Below are 18,467 nucleotides of genomic sequence, written 5' to 3'. Positions count from 1 at the left end.
CTGGATGATCAGTTATACAGTAAGTGATTACCTTTACTCTTTCCTTTATTTGTATTCCACCATTATCTTAGCAAATCATTTTATGGTTAAAAAATTTATGCACAACAAAAGATTATTTGCCTCATTGAAACTAAATTATCAGCATCTGTAAAATATTGGAAGCTATTTGAAGTGAAAACGTTAGGGACCGACCTTGTATGTTACAGATAATTATACTCTTTTTGCTTCCAACCTGTTCTGTGTTTCAGTGAAGTGATTTTTATGTTGGACGAAGGTTTTAGGCACTGGATCCATTTTCATTGTGGCCACCTTCCCAGCATAATTCATGTTGACAACTATTGCTGTGGGGGCAGCAACAGTAATTTCTCATCCAAGTGGTTATCAGCAATCTTAGACTCCTGAATCAGACTAAAGAGATTAAATACTGTTGGAAGACATTCAACAGGATCATTGTTGATAAATGTGTAGTTTGGATTCAGTCTAATAGCAGAAACATGATGAAAGTTCTAAATCAATGTAGTTTGTGTATTTCAGCAAATAAGTTTATAAGTTTTCTTAAATTAAGAAGCAAGTTGGGAATGTGTTGTATGCAGCTTACATTGCACCAGAACACAGTTTGGTATGTTAGATATTTGTGTAGAGTATAGAATTAGGCGTCTTATGTGTAGAATGCTGGAAGTGTTTGACTTACTGTCAAAAACGGACCAAAGAATTTGCATTTGAAGAGGTCAGTCTAGAATTCATGTTTAAGTTGAACAAAATAGCTTGCTTAAATGAACGAGATCATGCTAAAGAATAACGCCTCTGAATTTTTTATGTAAAAACTCTTAAACCTTTTTAAATAAACCAATCTTTATCAACACCCTACATCTTTATTCTTCATTTCTACATATTTATTTCTCAATGTAGTCACCCTGGCATGGAACACATTTCTCTCAACGACAATATGTTGCAGGGTTCTTACAAGTTCTTGAAATCAGGGAATATCAGTGAATTTCAAATGTTTCAAGGAAATATAAGGGAAATTTGGAAAAAAAGGCGGGAAAAATCTAGTTTTTGTCTCAGTAGATGAAATGGTTTGTTTACTGAGATGTCATGCATCGTCGCTTGCTGGGCGCAGCTGAGTATGTGAGCCGCTTCCATACTCCCTCATTCTTATTGCTGCTTTCCTTTCTGTCACTCCCCTCAGCGTTCAGTCAGTACTGCCACCACTTCTTGCTGCTAGTCTAGCAGCTGCTGACGATGAGAGGCAGGGAGGCGGGAGGCAAGGTTTTTTTGGGTCTGATTCTCAGAGACTGTTGATGCAGCGGACAGACAGCGGTCATGTGAGCATGAGTTGTGTCTGAATGATTGTGTGAATGTGTGTGTGCTCTCGTGTTGGCTATGGCCAAAAATCTAGTTGTGAGAGTGTGATTGTCTTTTATATGTGCCTGTTTGCAACTCAGTGATCATCTGTATGGTGAGTTGTTACCTATCCTCATTAGTATTGATTTTCAGAGTATTCATACAAGTTACCTGTGGCATGTAAATAGCTGGCCACACCAGTGGACTTCCATGATGGGCCAAAACCACAGACAATTTCTGTGGGTATCTCTAAAGGATCAGGCCTGCCTATCATTTCCCACTAATGTGCAGGCCCTGCCCTTCAGATCTAGTCTCACCGATCTGTCTGCAGGCCAGGTCTGTTGTGTGCGGTGTAATGCAGCAGATTTTCATGGTTTATCCATGGAATCAGAACTGTGGTGCTCCTCAGCAGGCCAGAGGCCACGGGCAGTGGATTTCAGGAATTGCGACTGTCTCACCACAAGTTCATTGTGGCATTTTATAGACAATTTACTTATTCTAGTACATTTTGGCACTTTAAAAGTAGTCTATATAACTTCTGCCAGTCAGTCTCCCTCTGTGCCCGTGACCATTCAGGAGATAACACCTTGGCTATTACTCTTCACAAGTCACTCAGTATGACACAGGATGTAATTTTCCGTAGAGACCTTCTTCTTGAGTTTGATGAGCTTATGGCTAATCTGGAATAACAAGGTGTTCATTTCGTTTGGCATGTCCAGAAAGGCCCTAAGGACCATCATGTAGACTTTGACGCTTTCATGATGACATTTGAGGGGGATACCCTGCCCGAGATGGTTGGTAATTTTCCAGATGTGATGTGAAACTGTGCATTCCACCTCCCATTCTTCCTTAAGTTCAGCCATATGTCCTTGCAGTGCGATGTCACTCCTGTTTGTGGTGACTGTGGTCGCACTCTTCATGTGAAGAGCCCTTGCACCTCACCATCTAACTGTGTAAACTGCTCTGGTCTGCAATCTCCCAATTCACTGGAGTGTCCAGTGTATATGGAGGAAAGAAGAATTTAAGAAATAAAGACCCTTGACCACCTCAGCTACTTTGAAGCCCGGAAGAAATTTGACAGACTTCACCCTGTAAATCTCCTCAACCTATGCCTCAGTTACGCCTTCCCCTCCTCACCCCTCTCTCTTACCACCATTCTGCCCCACTTTCCATTTCCTCACCCTCAATGGCTCCCGTCCCTTCACCTCCAGGAACTCCTCCTCCTCCTCGGCCAGGGAAGACATCCTCTTCTCTGGCTCCTGCTACGGATGGGTCTCCATCTCAGAACAGCCCTCCCCAGCATTCTCAGGACAGGAAGCTTGTACCATCGGGCTGGAGGAGAGACCCACGCTCCGAGGGCCCATAAGCCACTCACTCTCTGTCCAATCCTGACATCATTGCCACCTACTCCCTTACTGATAACTCCTCCTCCCTCCCTGCGAGGGAGAAGAAGAAGAAGAAGAAGAAGAAGAAGAAGAAGCACAAGTCAAAGGATGAGGCTTTCCCAGCTACCCGTAGGGCTTCACCTCACCAGGTCATCCCTATTCAGACCCACTTGTTATGTATGTTACCCCATCCTCATTGGCGAAGACCACCAACCAAGTGACTTGACCTCCCCTCACGTGGTTTCTCACCACACCATAATCCAACAGATATTATGATTGTCTCCCAGAAATACAATGCCTTGTTTCCTCCTACCCGTTGTTCTGTCTTGCTCTTCAAGAAATGCACTTTCGTGATGACCACTCTCCAACATTTCACATTATTGGGCATTCTGTTGGAACCATGCCTCCCCCAGGATAGTGTCTGGAGGGGTCTGCACTTTGGTTCGCACTGATGTCATTAGTGACTGGATCCTCCTTCATACCAAACTGGAAGCGATAGCAGTTAGAATGCAGACAACTGCGGCAATCACTGTTTGCAATGCCTACCTCCCTCCCAGGCAGGCCACTTCCTTATGTTGCACTGTCTACCTTAATACAGCAACTTCCGCCCCGTATCTCCTCCTTGGAGACTTCAATGCACACCACCCCTTCATTGGGTAGGAATCTTCTACTTGACCAACTTACTACAGACTTTGATTTGTGTCCCCTGCAGTTCCCCTATCCAATTCAGTGCCGCACATGGAACATTCCCTGGTCTCGATCTCTCAACCTCGTCTCCTGTTCTTGTGGCTTGCCTACATTGCTCACTCCATTATGATCTTCGTGACAGCGACCACTTTCCAGTGATTCTGTCAGCCCCCGGCAGACAGGCCCCCATGTTGGGCATTCCGCAGGGCCAATTGGCCTTTATATGCGTCTGCTGTGCACTTCGACACATCCCTCTCGAACTGCATTGATGCGTTTGTGCAGGGTATTACTGCCATTATTCTTTATACTGCTGGTATTGCTGTTCCCGTATCCACAGGTCCCCCTCATTGTCGACCATTACCATGGTGGACCAAGGATGTAGAAGTTGCTGTCCAGGACTGCCGATGGCCACTGCAGCGATTTAAATGACACCCTTCACTGACAAACTTCCTCACTTTTAAGCGTCTTCATGTTATGGCTTGTTACCTTATTAAGTGGAGTAAAAAGGAATGCTGCAAGCGCTATGTTTCCTCCCTGGGACATACGGCTCTTCATCGCAGATTTGGTCCAAGCTCTGTAGCCTTCTGGGACACCAGTGACAGTCAACTGCGTAGGGGCTTATTCTCGAAGGTGCTCTGTCTGCTGATCCATTGGTGCTTGCAGAACATCTTACGACACACTTTGCGACAGCATCGGTGTCCTCTTTTTATCCTGTCACCTTTCTCTGGCAGAAAAACATAGTTGAACAGAGCCCCCCCTCCCCTTCTGTTTCAACCCTCACCAAGCCTTACCCTATAATTAACCCGTCACTTAATGGGAATTCTTGCAGGCTCTTACCGCTTCACATGACATGGCCCCAGGCCCAGATTCCATTCACAACCAGATGATCCAACACTTGGACATTACACAGAGGCAAACTCAGGGTCTGCAACCACATTTGGCTCATGGATGCCTTCCCCTCACCGTAGTGAGATTGTATAGTTATCTCCGTCCTTAAACCTGGGAATAAACCAATGTCTTCTGACAGCTGCTGTCCAATTAGCGTGACATATGTACTTTGTAAACAACTTGGTAGGATGATTAGCTTCCGATTATGTTGAGTACTCGAATCTTGGGGCCATTTGTCCCCGTATCAGTGTGACTTCCGGGAAGGACGATCTCCAACTGACCATTTACTGGGAGTCGAAACTGCAATCTGATTGGCTTTTACTAACTGTTAGCACCTTGTCACGGTCTTCTTTGACGTACATAAGGCCTAAGACATGGCTTGGCGCCATCACATTTTAGTTACCCTCCATGACTTACGTGGCCCCCTACCCATTTTTATTCATGATTTTTTTCATCCCCTCAGCTATTCCAGGTTCCAGTTGGCACTTCACTCAGCACCCCTCAGATTCAGGAGAATGGTATCCCACAGGGTTCTGTATTAAGTGTAACACTCTTCCTCATAACCATCAATGGGCTTGTGAAAGTTTGATAATTTTTGAGATATTTGAAAGCCTAATATTCACCTAGTTGAATGTGGGAAACAACCTAAGAAGAATATCAGGCTGGCTGGCATGCTGACCCTCATCGTTAATCCGCAGGACAGATGTAGTCAGTGGTTGGCGCACTCCCCATATCCCGGAAGCAAAGTGCTAATGCACATGGTTATATGGGCATGTCCATATGGAACTTTTGAGAAATATTCAAGCATCACCTTCTTAAAAAAAGGTTCCTGTGATTAAATTATAATTTTCATATGAGTGCAGTCTGGTAAAGTACTTAGAAACATTTTCCAGCATGAAAACAATCTAAAGTTTAATATTGTATGAGGATCCAGTACTGTGACAAGGAAGGCAGAAAGCTGGAGAGAATATGCTGTCTGTTTCAAGAATAGGCACAGAAAAAAGAAAATATACATAGAGCAAATTGTGTCAAATTGCAGATAAACATAATTGTCTATTTCAAATGCAAATGAAATTAACAAAAAGAGAGTAATAATTAAAGACAGTATACCATCACACAAGTGTAAATTTCAACAAGAACCTCATGTTAAGGATTAGTATAATTTATATTGGAATAGAGGGAAACATTCCACGTGGGAAAAATATATCTAAAAACAAAGATGATGTAACTTACCAAGGGAAAGCATTGGTATGTTGATAGAGACACTAACAAACACAAACACACACACAAAATTCAAGCTTTTGCATCCCACGATTGCTTCATCAGGAGAGAGGGAAGGAGAGGGAAAGACGAAAGGATATGGCTTTTAAGGGAGAGGGTAAGGAGTCATTCCAATCCCGGGAGTGGAAAGACTTACCTTAGGGGGAAAAAGGGACAGGTATACACTCGCGCGCGCGCGCGCGCACACACACACACACACACACACACACACACACACACACACACACACACACACACACACACACACACACATCCATCCGCACATATACAGACACAAGCAGACATATGTAAAGGCAAAGAGTTTGGGCAGAGATGTCCAGCTCTGCACATTAGATTGAGGTATTCAAGAAATACACTATGTGATCAAAAGTATCCAGACACCCTAAAACATACATATTTCATATTATGTGCATTATGCGCCACCTACTGCCAGGCACTCCATAACAGCGACCTCAGTAGTCATTATACATCTTTATATAGTAAGATGGGGTGCTCTGCGAAACTCGCGGACTTTGAACGTGGTCAGGTGATTGGGTGTCACTTGTGTCATACGTCTGTATGCGAAATTCCACACTCGTAAACAGTCCTTGGTCCACTGTTTCTGATGTGATAGTGAAGTAGAAACACTGAAGGGGCACATACAGCACAAAAGTGTACAGGCTGGCCTCATGTGTTGACTGACAAGAGACTGCTGACAGTTGAAGAGGGTTGTAATCTCTAATAGGCAAACATCTATCCAAACCATCACACAGGAATTTCAAACTGCATCAGGATCCACTGCAAGTACTTTGGCAGTGAGGCGGGAAGTGAGAAACTTGGATTTCGTGTCGAGCAGGTGCTCATAAGCCACACATCACACCGGTAAATGCCAAATGACACCTCTCTTAGTGTAAGGAGCGTAAACATTGGATGATTGAACACTGGAGAAACGTTGTGTGGAGTATACAATGTGGCAATCCGATGGCAAGTGTGGGTATGGTGAATGCCCAGTGAACGTCATCTGCCAGCGTGTGTAGTGCCAAAAGTAAAATTCTGAGGCAGTAGTGTTGTGCTGTGGTTGTGTTTTTCATGAAGGGGGCTTACTCCCGTTGTTGTTTTGCATGGCACTATGTTGATGTTTTAAGCATCATCTTGCTTCCCACTGTTGAAGAGCAATTCAGGGATGGCGATTGCATCTTTCAACACGATCAAGCACCTGTTCGTAATGCACGGCATGTGGCAGAGTGGTTACATGACAATAACATTCCTGTCATGGACTGACCTTGACAGAGTCCTGACCTGAATCCTATAGAACACCTTTGAGATGTTTTGGAAAGCCGACTTCATGCCAGGCCTCACCGACCGACATAGATACCTCTCCTCAGTGCAGCACTCTGTGAAGAATGGGCTGCCATTCCCCAAGAAATCTTCCAGCACCTAATTGAATGTATGCCAGCAAAAGTGGAAGCTGTCATCAAGGCTAATGGTGACCCAGCACCGTACTGAATTCCAGCATTACCAATGGAGGGTGCCACATAATTTTAAGTCATTTTTGGCCAGGTGTCCGGATACTTTTGATCACATAGTATATGAGGAAAATTTCTAGAAATGGCAGCAAGAGCTGTATGTACAGAATAAATTACACACTAAGTTACAAAATGAGTCTTAGGAATTCTTGGACTAATGAAATGAGATTAAAAATGGTTATTCTAATTTTTAATGAATGCAATTTTGTTAAAATTATATCAGTGATTGTTGGAAAATTTCACTCAACTGTTTATGGTGGAATATCTTCAGATTTGTACTTAACAACAGGTTTTTGGACAGCTGCTTGCATAGAGAGCAGTGATTGACTGCAAATCATCAAAAAGGAACTTGAAATCAGTTCTCTGCAATTACTCATGGTTTTACTGTATGAAAATACAAAGCTACCAGTATGTGATTTGTATTGTGTAATTGTTAAGTCCTTATTTCAAACTGGATATGCCAGGCAATGAATGCCATTATTGTCCATGTTAATAGTAAAACAAATCAGTTCAAAATCTATCAAAGACTGGAACATGTTGTATATGGCACAAACCTTAATTTAACTGTTGAATTGGTTGTTCCATTGTGTGTATGTTATTACAGTGACACTGCTGTACATAACTACAAGCCTTACATGCTTACAAGGAAAAGAAAAAGGCACATAATGTCTGTCTGGGTGTCTATTTTCTGTAGGGTGTTGTGAAGTATCCAGTATGGCTAAAACATTTTAGATGACACTTAGTGAGGTGCTGTGGTAAAATGACAGCTAAAATACTTTTCTAACATCCATATTTATTAGTTCATGATTATCTTAAATCACTTAAGACAAATTTCAGGTTAGTTTATGTGAAAGTGTGTGGTTGATTAGAATCATGATGCTTAGAATCATAGCAAGTATTGAGGAGAGAGAAATCAGTAAAGTTGACATATTTTGCTTATTTTCAGTAAGTTGTCATATTTTGCTTATTTTCACTCAGTAATGTCATATGGAATAATGTTCTGGGGTAACTCATTTTTAAGAAAGAAGGTCTTCATTGCCCAAAAACGTGCTTTAAGAATAATATGTGGCGATCACCCGTGATCATCTTGTAGGCATCTGTTTAAGGACTTCGGTATTCTGACTACTGCTTCACAGTATATTTATTCCCTCACGAAGTTTGTTGTAAATAATCCACAACAGTTCAAAAGGAACAATGCGGAACATAATTACAATACTAGAAGAAAAAATGACATTCATTATTCAATATTAAGGTTGTCCTTTAGAACAGAAAGGGGTGCACAATGCTGCAACAAAATTTTTTAACCCCTTACTCAGTGATATAAAATGACAGACAGCAAGACAAAATTTGAAAATAAATTGAAAAAGTTTCTCTTTGACAACTCTTTCTATTCCTCAGAAGAATTTCTATGTTTGTAATGTGTAAAAGATGGTGGGTAGGAATTGGTAACTCAATCTGTATATCTTGTTTTCATGTTGCTGGAATAATAATAATAATAATAATAATAATAATAATAATAATAATAATAATATGGTGATGTTAAGAGTACAAATAGATGTGTAAATAATTTGTAATATGAATGTAAAATGACTCGTTCCACATCATGACGATTTATCATGCAAAATGATCCATGGGATATGAAAGTAACTATTTAACTAATGCAGTGCAGTTATTTCCAATAAATTGCTTAATCGAAACAATGGAAAACCTACATATGGACGTGCGGGCAGTATTTTGAACCCCTCTGCTTCTGAGTAGGAGTCTGAGATTGTTTTCCATTTCTGATGATTGCTTTGAGAGATTGACCCTAATAATCTCTGTAGTAGAAATTAGCTGTCTTTGTCTGACAGATCAGTGAAGACTGTTATGTTCTCCTGGAATGTCTTGCTCCTAGTCATTAAGTTGTATCTGCTGATAACATTTTTGATTAACTTGGAGCTCAAATTATTTTCCATTGAATTCACCATTTTGATTGTTTAGCTGTAGAACTCAAGAGTATGATTCAGTTATAAATGGTGCCATACACGGTGTAAATAAGTTTTTGTCTAACACAGACACATGCAGTTGGCAAGATGAAAGATTCACATAAGACAAAGCAAGGTGTCACCTCATTTTCTGTTCTCTCTCATTGCCCTGCTACTAGTTTGGAAAGGTACTATGTAAAGTCCAATTTTACATATTTTTTCAAGTCCTGTTTATTTCAAACCTCGCAATTTTCTCATGAAAAAATACATTCAGGGATCTAAAAAATTCCATCTATCTGAAATTGCAGTAAAAATTTGCTATGGGCCCCTGTGCAAAATTTATATTCCAAGATCTCAAATAAATTTAGTTAGGTTCTTTACATGTCAGTTCATAACTTTTATCATCATGATGCAACCATAGCTATGGACATCTGAATACACTCAACATCTCTTTGATGTTAGATTGCAAGGACAGAGTAAATACTTTCTTGCAGTTCCCTGCAGTTAATGGCATCTTGTCACCTTGCAAAGTAAGAAGCCAAGGTGAATTCATTGAGAACAGTGCAAGATGGTTCTTTGATTAAGACACAGGACTCTTACTCAGAAGCAGAGGGGTTCAAAATACTGCCCGCACATCCATATGTAGGTTTTCCATTGTTTCGATTAATCAATTTATTGGAAATAACTGCCCTGCATTCTTACTGCTTAAAATTTCAGTTTATGTGTTACTATTGTTGCTATCTTCAATCTGAAGACTGCTTTTATGTAATTCTCCTTGCTACTTTACCCATTGCAAACCTCTTTATTTGCGAATATCTACTGCAACTTATATTGTTCTGAATTTGCTTGCTGCATACATCTCTTAGTCTCCCTCTACAGTTTTCACCCCTCCCCTCCCTCCCCTCTAGTACTAAATTGGTGATCCCTTGATGTCTCAGAATGAGTCCTATCAACCAATCCCTTCTTTTAGTCAGATTGTGCCCTTTTGTTTTCTCCCCTATTCTGTTCAGTACCCCTTCACTAGTTGTATGATCTATCCATCTAATTTTCAGCAATCTTTTGTAGCACCACATTTCAAAAGCTTCTATTCTCTTCTTGATAAAACTGTTTATTGTCCATGTTTCACTTCCGTACATGGACACATTCTATACAATTATATTCAGAAAAGTCTTCCTAACATTTAAATCTGTATTAGGCATTACACAATCTAATAATGCTGTTCAGTGGGCTGCCCTAGTCCACAACCTTTGAGCTGGCTATCACATGCCACAGAGTTATTCATCCTTTTTGCATACTGTGCAGAATTGTCATAGTGACAATATAATGTCTTGGTCTTACGTGCAATTCCCTGGAATATGAGCATATATATTTGGTGGCCTTCAGTACAAGTTGAAATTAAAGGTCAGCCTGGTTGCAGTCATATTGTAATTTCTCTCCAACATCAGAAAGAATTGACTGGGTACATTTATGAGGATTGAAACAACTTGCCACAGACATTTCACCCGTAGCCCATTTTTTTTCCTGTTGCAAGAGCACAAGTGGTGAAGTATTTGGGTTCAACATACCTGAAGAACACTTTTTAATGATAAACCGACAGGCTTCAGGAGCAGTGCGATAAGCAGTCAAAGCAGCCACTGATTTCTCTAATGGCAGTGTAAAAAATCATTTGCAGTTTAATGCAACCCTAAAAGGCATTGTGAAGAGCACTCTCAGAGACAAAATGTGCTTATCTACAGCGAAACTTGCACCATCCACTATGAGTTCATGCAGCCACAGTTCCACTGTCTACCATGCTCCAATGGTCTTGAGCCAGAAAACTTCTCTGATGCACCTCTCCATCCTAGCTTGTCCTGTGCAATAATAAAACTGTAAAACAATTGTGCCTCCCTCTTTGTCTGTTTGAACACATTAAATCTTCAAAACTACTATTCGAAGTTTCATGGGTAACTAGAGTGTAGTTTAAGACAATGCATAGGCTTTATTTCATCAGAATTGGATCACGGAGAGGGGAAAAAAAAAAGAAATATCATAATGTAAAGTTGCAAAAGTGTGTTTGTTAGTTTTTCACAACTAAACTTCTTTGACTTTTGAATTTATTCCTGTTTGCAAAAATGCTTTTATTGATTGATTTGTTCTACGTAATATGATTCAACATAATGAATAAAATGCTTATATAATCCTCAGCGTGTTTAATCCAGATTTCTGTATTATAACATATACAAAAATGATTAAACCTCACAACCAATTTCAATGAAATTTGGTGTGGAGATAGCTTGAACCCTGAAGAAGAACAGTGTGAAGTAGAGGGATGGAACACTTTTTTACATCTGTGAACATAAACCATATTAAAAAGTTACTATGGCTACTTGAGTTACATGATGCATAGGTGTGCACCCCTGCCCATGCCCATCCACATGCACTTGAACAGGCAGACACACAGGGCAGTTCACTTTATTGCATGGACGATAGCTTATTTACTCACCACCACTCATCACAGCTAAACTACCGACACGCGAGTGCAGCCACAGGTAACAGCTAGTCTTTACATAAATAATGCAACCTACATCCATTTGAACTTGCTTACTGTATGACTGTATTCAAACCTTGGTGTGTCACTACAATTTTTACATCCTCGGTTACCTCAGTATGAGTCCTAACAACTGATACCTTCTGGTAGTCATGTTAAGCCATGAATTTCTTTTTTTCTTCAGTTCAGTTCAGTACTTCATTATTTATGCAGTCTAACCATATAATCTTCAATATTGTTCTACACTATGGCATTTCGAAAGCTATTCTCTTCTTGTGTGAACTGTTATAGTTCTTGTCCCTCTTCTGTAAGAGGCTACACTACAAACCAGTGCCTCCAGAAAACACTTTCTAGCACTTACATTAATATTCAGTGTTAAAAATTTTCTTTTTTTTTTGTTGGGAAATGATGTTCTTGCTATTGACAGACTACACTCTGTATCCTCATCTTGGCCACCATCAGCTATTTTGCTGCCCAAAGAGCAAAACACCTCTAGTAATTTTTAGTGTCTCATTACCCAGTCTAATTCTCCCAATATTGCCATACAACTGAATTTTATGATGTTCATAACTGCTCTACAGCCCAAATATCGTGTTTTAGTTATTTGATTTATTGTTGTCTTTTCTACAGTGCTTTCTTTTCCTAATCTTTCTTCATTTGATGTATGGCTTATTTTTTATTGTAGTATATAGAATGTCCATAAGTATTAATACTACCAACTGGAAGCATTATAGTGTTGGTGAAATGTCAAAATTAAAGAGCAACTCAAACAGTTTTAGATAAGTGCATGTACAAGTACTGCTTTCTGTTTTCCCACTTGCAGGCACCACATGCACACACAAAATGGCAACTTCTGAGTGTAAAGTTTGCTACGAGTGAACTGTAAAGTCAGTTGCAGTGTGTCTTTCAATTAAGGTTTAATTGTGATCCCCCATGTGGCTAAAACTTCCACCAAAGGTATAGTCAATTCAAAATGATCAGCTGTGTGTGCTAGGGAATAAGTACGGGCCAACAAAAAGTGTTTGAATAGAATTTTGACTATGTGAGAACATCTTACCTTTGTGGTTTTAAGAAGTCTGTTCAAAAAGCAAGTCTTGAATGTCAGTTGCCACAGAGAACAGTGTGGATGGTTTTAAGAAAATGTTTACAAATGCGCCCATACTGGTTTTGGTTGATACGTGCTTTAGATCCAGATGACAGTGGTGTACTTTGTAACGTTGCAAGTGAAGTGTTTGCAGTTTGAAGATCACTTTCTTGATTGTGTGCTGTTCAGTGATGAGGCAACTTTTCATCTAAGTGGGCAGGCAGAACTTCATCACGCACATGTACAACATGAAAGAGATTCTCCGAAACTAAACCATTCTCATTGCTGTTTCCCCGATTAAAGTGTGTTGACCATTTTTCGCTGAAGTTATGATAATAGGTGTGGCTTATTTAGCTATGTTGCAAGAATGACTCTTTCCCCAATTAGAAGGTGAAGCTGAAAACTTTATTCAGCAACAAGATGGAGCCCTTCCGCTTTGGAATTTCTATATACAACAGTAGTTGAATGTCAAAGTCCCTGACTGTTGAATCATTTGTAATCAACAGTACAACAGAGCTCTTTTCCACTGGCCACAACATTCCCGTGTCCTCGGGCAATGTGATTTTTTTTCCCTTTGGGTCTCTATAAAAGATCTTTTCTACATTCTGCCACTAACAAATGATTTGTCAGAGTTGAGACACACAACTGAAGAGGCTGTTGCTTCCATTACTCCCTACTTGTTACTAGAGTGTGGGAAGAATTGCCTTTTAAGCTGAATATGCGCCATGTAACTAAAGGAGCACATATTGAACAGTTGTAAGAAAAACAAAGTTACTCTTAGGTTTGATGCATGATTTCTCTAAAATAGTCTAAATTGAATTAATAATGCCACGTGCGCAAAATACACCATTCAAACTGAGGCATTATTTTGTGAACACACTGTATTAAGATTGGTATGTTGTGTTGAAACCTGTTAACACACAATTCATGTAATTTCTAAAATCTGCAGAGCTGTTTCTCGTCTTTGGTATTGCTCTTTCGAGAAAGACTGTACTACAACAGTTTTTACTGGAAGTGCTTCGGGGAGCTTAGTTAACAATTGGATCAATGTTTGAAAAATTTGTGCTTCCCCCAACATGCTGTTGATCAGCTCTGCCAGCCCTCTGTTGTTGTAAACTGTAAGACGTCTCAAGGACTCCCATTGTGCAATGAAGTGAAGTGGTGTGCATCGTTCAGAGAACGAGGAGCTTAGCTTAACTGGTTTGACGGTGAAAAACATCTTGCAAAGTGTTGACATTATTTGAGATACACACTGAGGACACAAAAAACTAAAAATGTCTTCACAGTTATTAAGAGTGAAAGGGGTACCTTTAACAGAATTTCTTCCTACACCCACCAGGACATATTGGTCATCGTAGTGTCAGATGTCTTTGATTGGAAGGAACCACATATCAGGCATCCATCTTTCTCAACAGAACTCTCTTCAAATATTATTCTTAAGAAGAAAATCACCTTCAATTTTATAAGAATATAGTTAATGTAGTGGTTTAATGGATTGTAAAGAGTAAGTGAAAGTATTTCTTGTCACCATGATAATCTGTTGAACAGAAGGACCAAAGTCATGTCCACCATCTATTTGTGAATGGTGTGAACATTGTTCTTTGTGTTAATGTATTTTTAATGTTTGTGTTCTTTGAGGCTTTTAAGCAAACTTTTAAATAGTGATGTGACACATTCACTATTAACCTGTACAACTTGAGATGAAATCACCCAAGTGATAGAATGGTCCCTGGGGACTAAAGTCGTGTCCACCATCTATTTGTGAATCATGTGAACTTTGTTCTTTGTGTTATTGTATTTTTACTGTTTCTTTTTGTCGAGGCTTTTCAGCAAACTTTGAAATAGTGATGTGACACATTTATTATTGACCTGTGAAATTTGAGATGAAATCAACCAAATGATGCAATGGTCACATTTCGAAGTTTGCTGAAAAAATATATATGTTGAAGTTCCACATGATGCCTCTCGAAAACTACAAGATTTTGATTTTCTGATGATATGTTAAAATTCTACAAACCACTCTAAATGAGAGTACTTGTGAAAATGTTGTATCAAAAGGGATAATTGAGTTGTCCCCCCCCCCTTTTTTTAAACAAACTATGAAAATTTGTAATTTTTTGCGAACTTTGTTTTGAAAATATGAATAGCCACGGGATGTTAACTGTCTTGAAATGATAAAGTGGAAGGACTGCTAACTGTCAGCTATGCACTAATGCATGAGACTCTTAAAACTGTCAAAATATTTGCACATAAAGATGAAAGAATCTGAAATTTGTTGGTTATTTAGAAATTACTTTCACCAAAACCCCATCCTGAATGTTCTAAAAATTTCGTGGTATGTTAGTTGCTCATTGTACTTAGGGAATGTACAATCAGAGTGGGCAATACTTGTCTGTACATAATGTGAGAAATTTTTAAGTAGACCTAGCTCTATTCTCAAGATCAATAAATCATGGACACTTAAATATTTAAATTGATCACTGATTTTAAATAATTCCCATGCAAAATTGGTATTTCTGAATCAAAATTATTATTTTACAATAAATGAGTGGGAAAACAATTCGTAAATTTGTTTAAAAGCATTTTATAACAAAAATGAGATATATAATATTTATACCCATTTTTCTTTTTATGATATTATTCACAAATTATCAGTGTCTTCTATCATGATTTTACTTCATCATGACTTTCTGTGAGTAAAAATTGCCTGTAATGTAACAATCAACACTGCACTGTTGAAAAGAGTTCATTTGTTTGTTTTTCGTGTTCTTCTCATTGAACTTATATACCCAAGCTGAATTTGCACACAGACAAGGATAGTCCAACAAGAGCAGCACTTGGAAAATGGGAACTGCACACTGATCTTTTGATGATGGCCATTTGAAAGCATTAGCAGGATCATGAGGTGTCATAAAGGAGATGGTTATATCTTGCAGCTCATGAGAGACACTTATTATCTGTCCAATCCACCACTGATTGTCATACACACAAGAAATGAAGTGGCTCACTACAAAGTCTTCTAATGTATACTATGGTCTCTGCATTTCACACAAGTAACAGACTGCATTTTGTGGAGGTCCATTCTTGCAATGTATGTGCCACTCAAGGATGCAACCTAGTAGTGACCTGATTGATTCTGACGACAGGCTCCATAGCAGACTGCTCTTTTCTCTTTTTTAAATGGAATTCTCTTAATGTAATTTCATTTAAAATTAAGAGTTTCATGTTTGTTACTACTGTTGATATGGTGTGTAGAAATCCAGTAGCATTTCTTATAGTATCAACAGCTTCATGGTGGAGATTAAATCTTGTTTCAAGATGTTTACAGAGACCTCCTGCCCCATCACATGCACTTTTTCCATGACCTGTTGCTGAAAATATCCATTTTTTTGTCGTAATTCCTGTATTACAGTATTTACCAACCTCATAAAGCTGAAAGCAGTTTTAAAAATGAGATGCTGCACCATCAGTCACATACAGGTTTAGGAATGCATGGCCTCTATATGCTATGTCATCAATTATCATGCTGACAGCGTAGCATGCATGTGCACCACCATGAATCAGATCATCACTGACAATAACAAAGTAGTGTGACGTTTCAAGGAAGTGAGCAAAGCATGTGAATATTGATACCTGTGATATGTACCAGTAGTAACTTTGGATTTTGTTTTGCAAAGCTACAGACCAGTTCTCAGCAAAGTCGAAATGAAGAACTAGTGTATTAGTATTCTGGAATGTGGCTGATTTTACTTATGCTATGGCCTGTCTCTGAATCCTCTGGATGTAATGGTGAGTGGTTCCTTTCATGACCCAATGCCTAACCTCTGAAACAAATTTCTCTGGCTCTACTATATTCTTCACCAACTCTCCTCCTCCCTCAATGCATTGGTTATATCATTGTCAGTATCCTGAAGGTGTAATGCTTTAACAGTCATCACTTCAGCACCAGAGCACATGGCACACTCCTGTAACCAACATTTATCTTACGGCTCTTGATATATACAGAAAATCTTCAGGGTCATCTCTGTGAACATCTTTCCTGTGACACTGCTTAAAAAAAAAGTTTCAAATCAGTGCAGTAAATAAATGTGCGTATTTTCTTCACTGGCTGGCATTTTACCCATTTTGGTCATAAGGAGTATAATTTTGTGAGACCAATTTTTAAATCCAGTTTCTCCTCCTATCTTTAGGAGATATGCTTCTTTTATGACATTGTCATCTATCCTTTAGCTTTTTAACCATTTTCACTAACAGAGATAACATCAGGTAGGTTAGCAGCCTGTGGTCTAGTGGCTAGCGTTGCTGCCTCTAGATCATGGGGTCCCAGGTTCAATTCCCGACCGTGTTGGGTATTTTCTCAGCCCAGGGACTGGGTGCTTGTGCCATCCTCACCACTTCATCATCATCATCATCATCATCATCATCATCATTTGTGACAGTGACTAGATTGGATTGTAAACAAAAAATGGACTGTGTGAAAGTTGGGACTTTGAATGGGCGCTGATGACCACGGAGCGCCTCACAAAACCAATCATCATCAGCCTGGTTAGGACTTTGCGTGCTGCAGTCTTTGTCATCACTTAAATAATATTCCAGAGCAACAGTAAGCATAACATCTTGCAACGGATGCCTGCAGTTAACTTTTGAAATCAAATAATGTGAACAAGTGGGTATGTATTTGTGTATCTGCTGCTTGGGTAGATATCTGGTATTAGTTTCAGTAATTGTACCTTCTCAGTATAGGTGGCTTCTGAGTAGCATTATTTAGTTTTTGAAACCATGCATCACATTTCGTGCACATATCATTATCTTCAGGTTCTGCACCAAGTGCATTGACATTATACACTTCAAAAAGTTTTGAAGATTTTGCACTTGTAAAACTTGTTTCAGCTTCTTCCACTTTTCTTTTTACACACTGTTTTCTCCTTGTGCTTCTTACCTTTCCTGGATGTTTAAAGGGGGATATAGTAGGGACTACAGCATAAATGCTAGTATTCAATGCATCAACAACTTCACATGCAGGGATTTAAATATCTGCACTGTCTTCTTCAGTTTCACATTCGGGTGATGGTGATCGTTCAGGTGGCTTGTCACTAAATTTCTTCTTGTATTGATTGTAGCAATTCCTGCATAATAGATGTGATGCTAATACTGTTACTTGAGGAACAAGATATTACTACAATACCTGTCACAGATTTCCAACAGCAGTGAAGTGTTTTTCTCTTTTCTTAAACACTACGTCAGAAGTATTTTTTCCGTGACCACACACCTCACTCTTTGACAGCTTTATTTCCTCACTGACATAGAATCTAACAAAATGTTCAAACCAAACACAGAACTAGATGCAGAATGGTTTATGTGCAGGTTCTCACACGTTTGTTATAAACAGAAGAGTGCTGAAATAGTGTTGCAAACATCCATATTTTACACTAGAAATTCAGTGATGTGAATATGTAGAATGTTGAAAATTGTTAATACTTGACACAGAAAAATATTGCCCACTGTGTTTGCACTGACTACTAACATATGAACCAAACAATATTTTTTATAATTCTTAGAAGTTTTCAGATGGGGTTTTTTGTTTAAATAATTCATACAAACTTGTAAAAATACATTTTTTTGACATTTTTAGTAAAAATATTTACATAATACATACAACTGGGGCAGAGAAGATACTTACTGTTTATAATTACATCAGTAGTATCTAGTAATATGACAGAAAAGATAGAGTTCTGTGACTTTCCAAATTAGAAAAAAAAATTAATTGGAAAAATTAACTTAATTTTGTATTTTGTCTTTAAC

The sequence above is a fragment of the Schistocerca gregaria genome, chromosome 2 (genome assembly GCF_023897955.1).
Source record: "Schistocerca gregaria isolate iqSchGreg1 chromosome 2, iqSchGreg1.2, whole genome shotgun sequence".
In the NCBI taxonomy this organism is placed as follows: domain Eukaryota; kingdom Metazoa; phylum Arthropoda; class Insecta; order Orthoptera; family Acrididae; genus Schistocerca; species Schistocerca gregaria.
Note: the sequence above shows the minus strand (reverse complement) of the source record.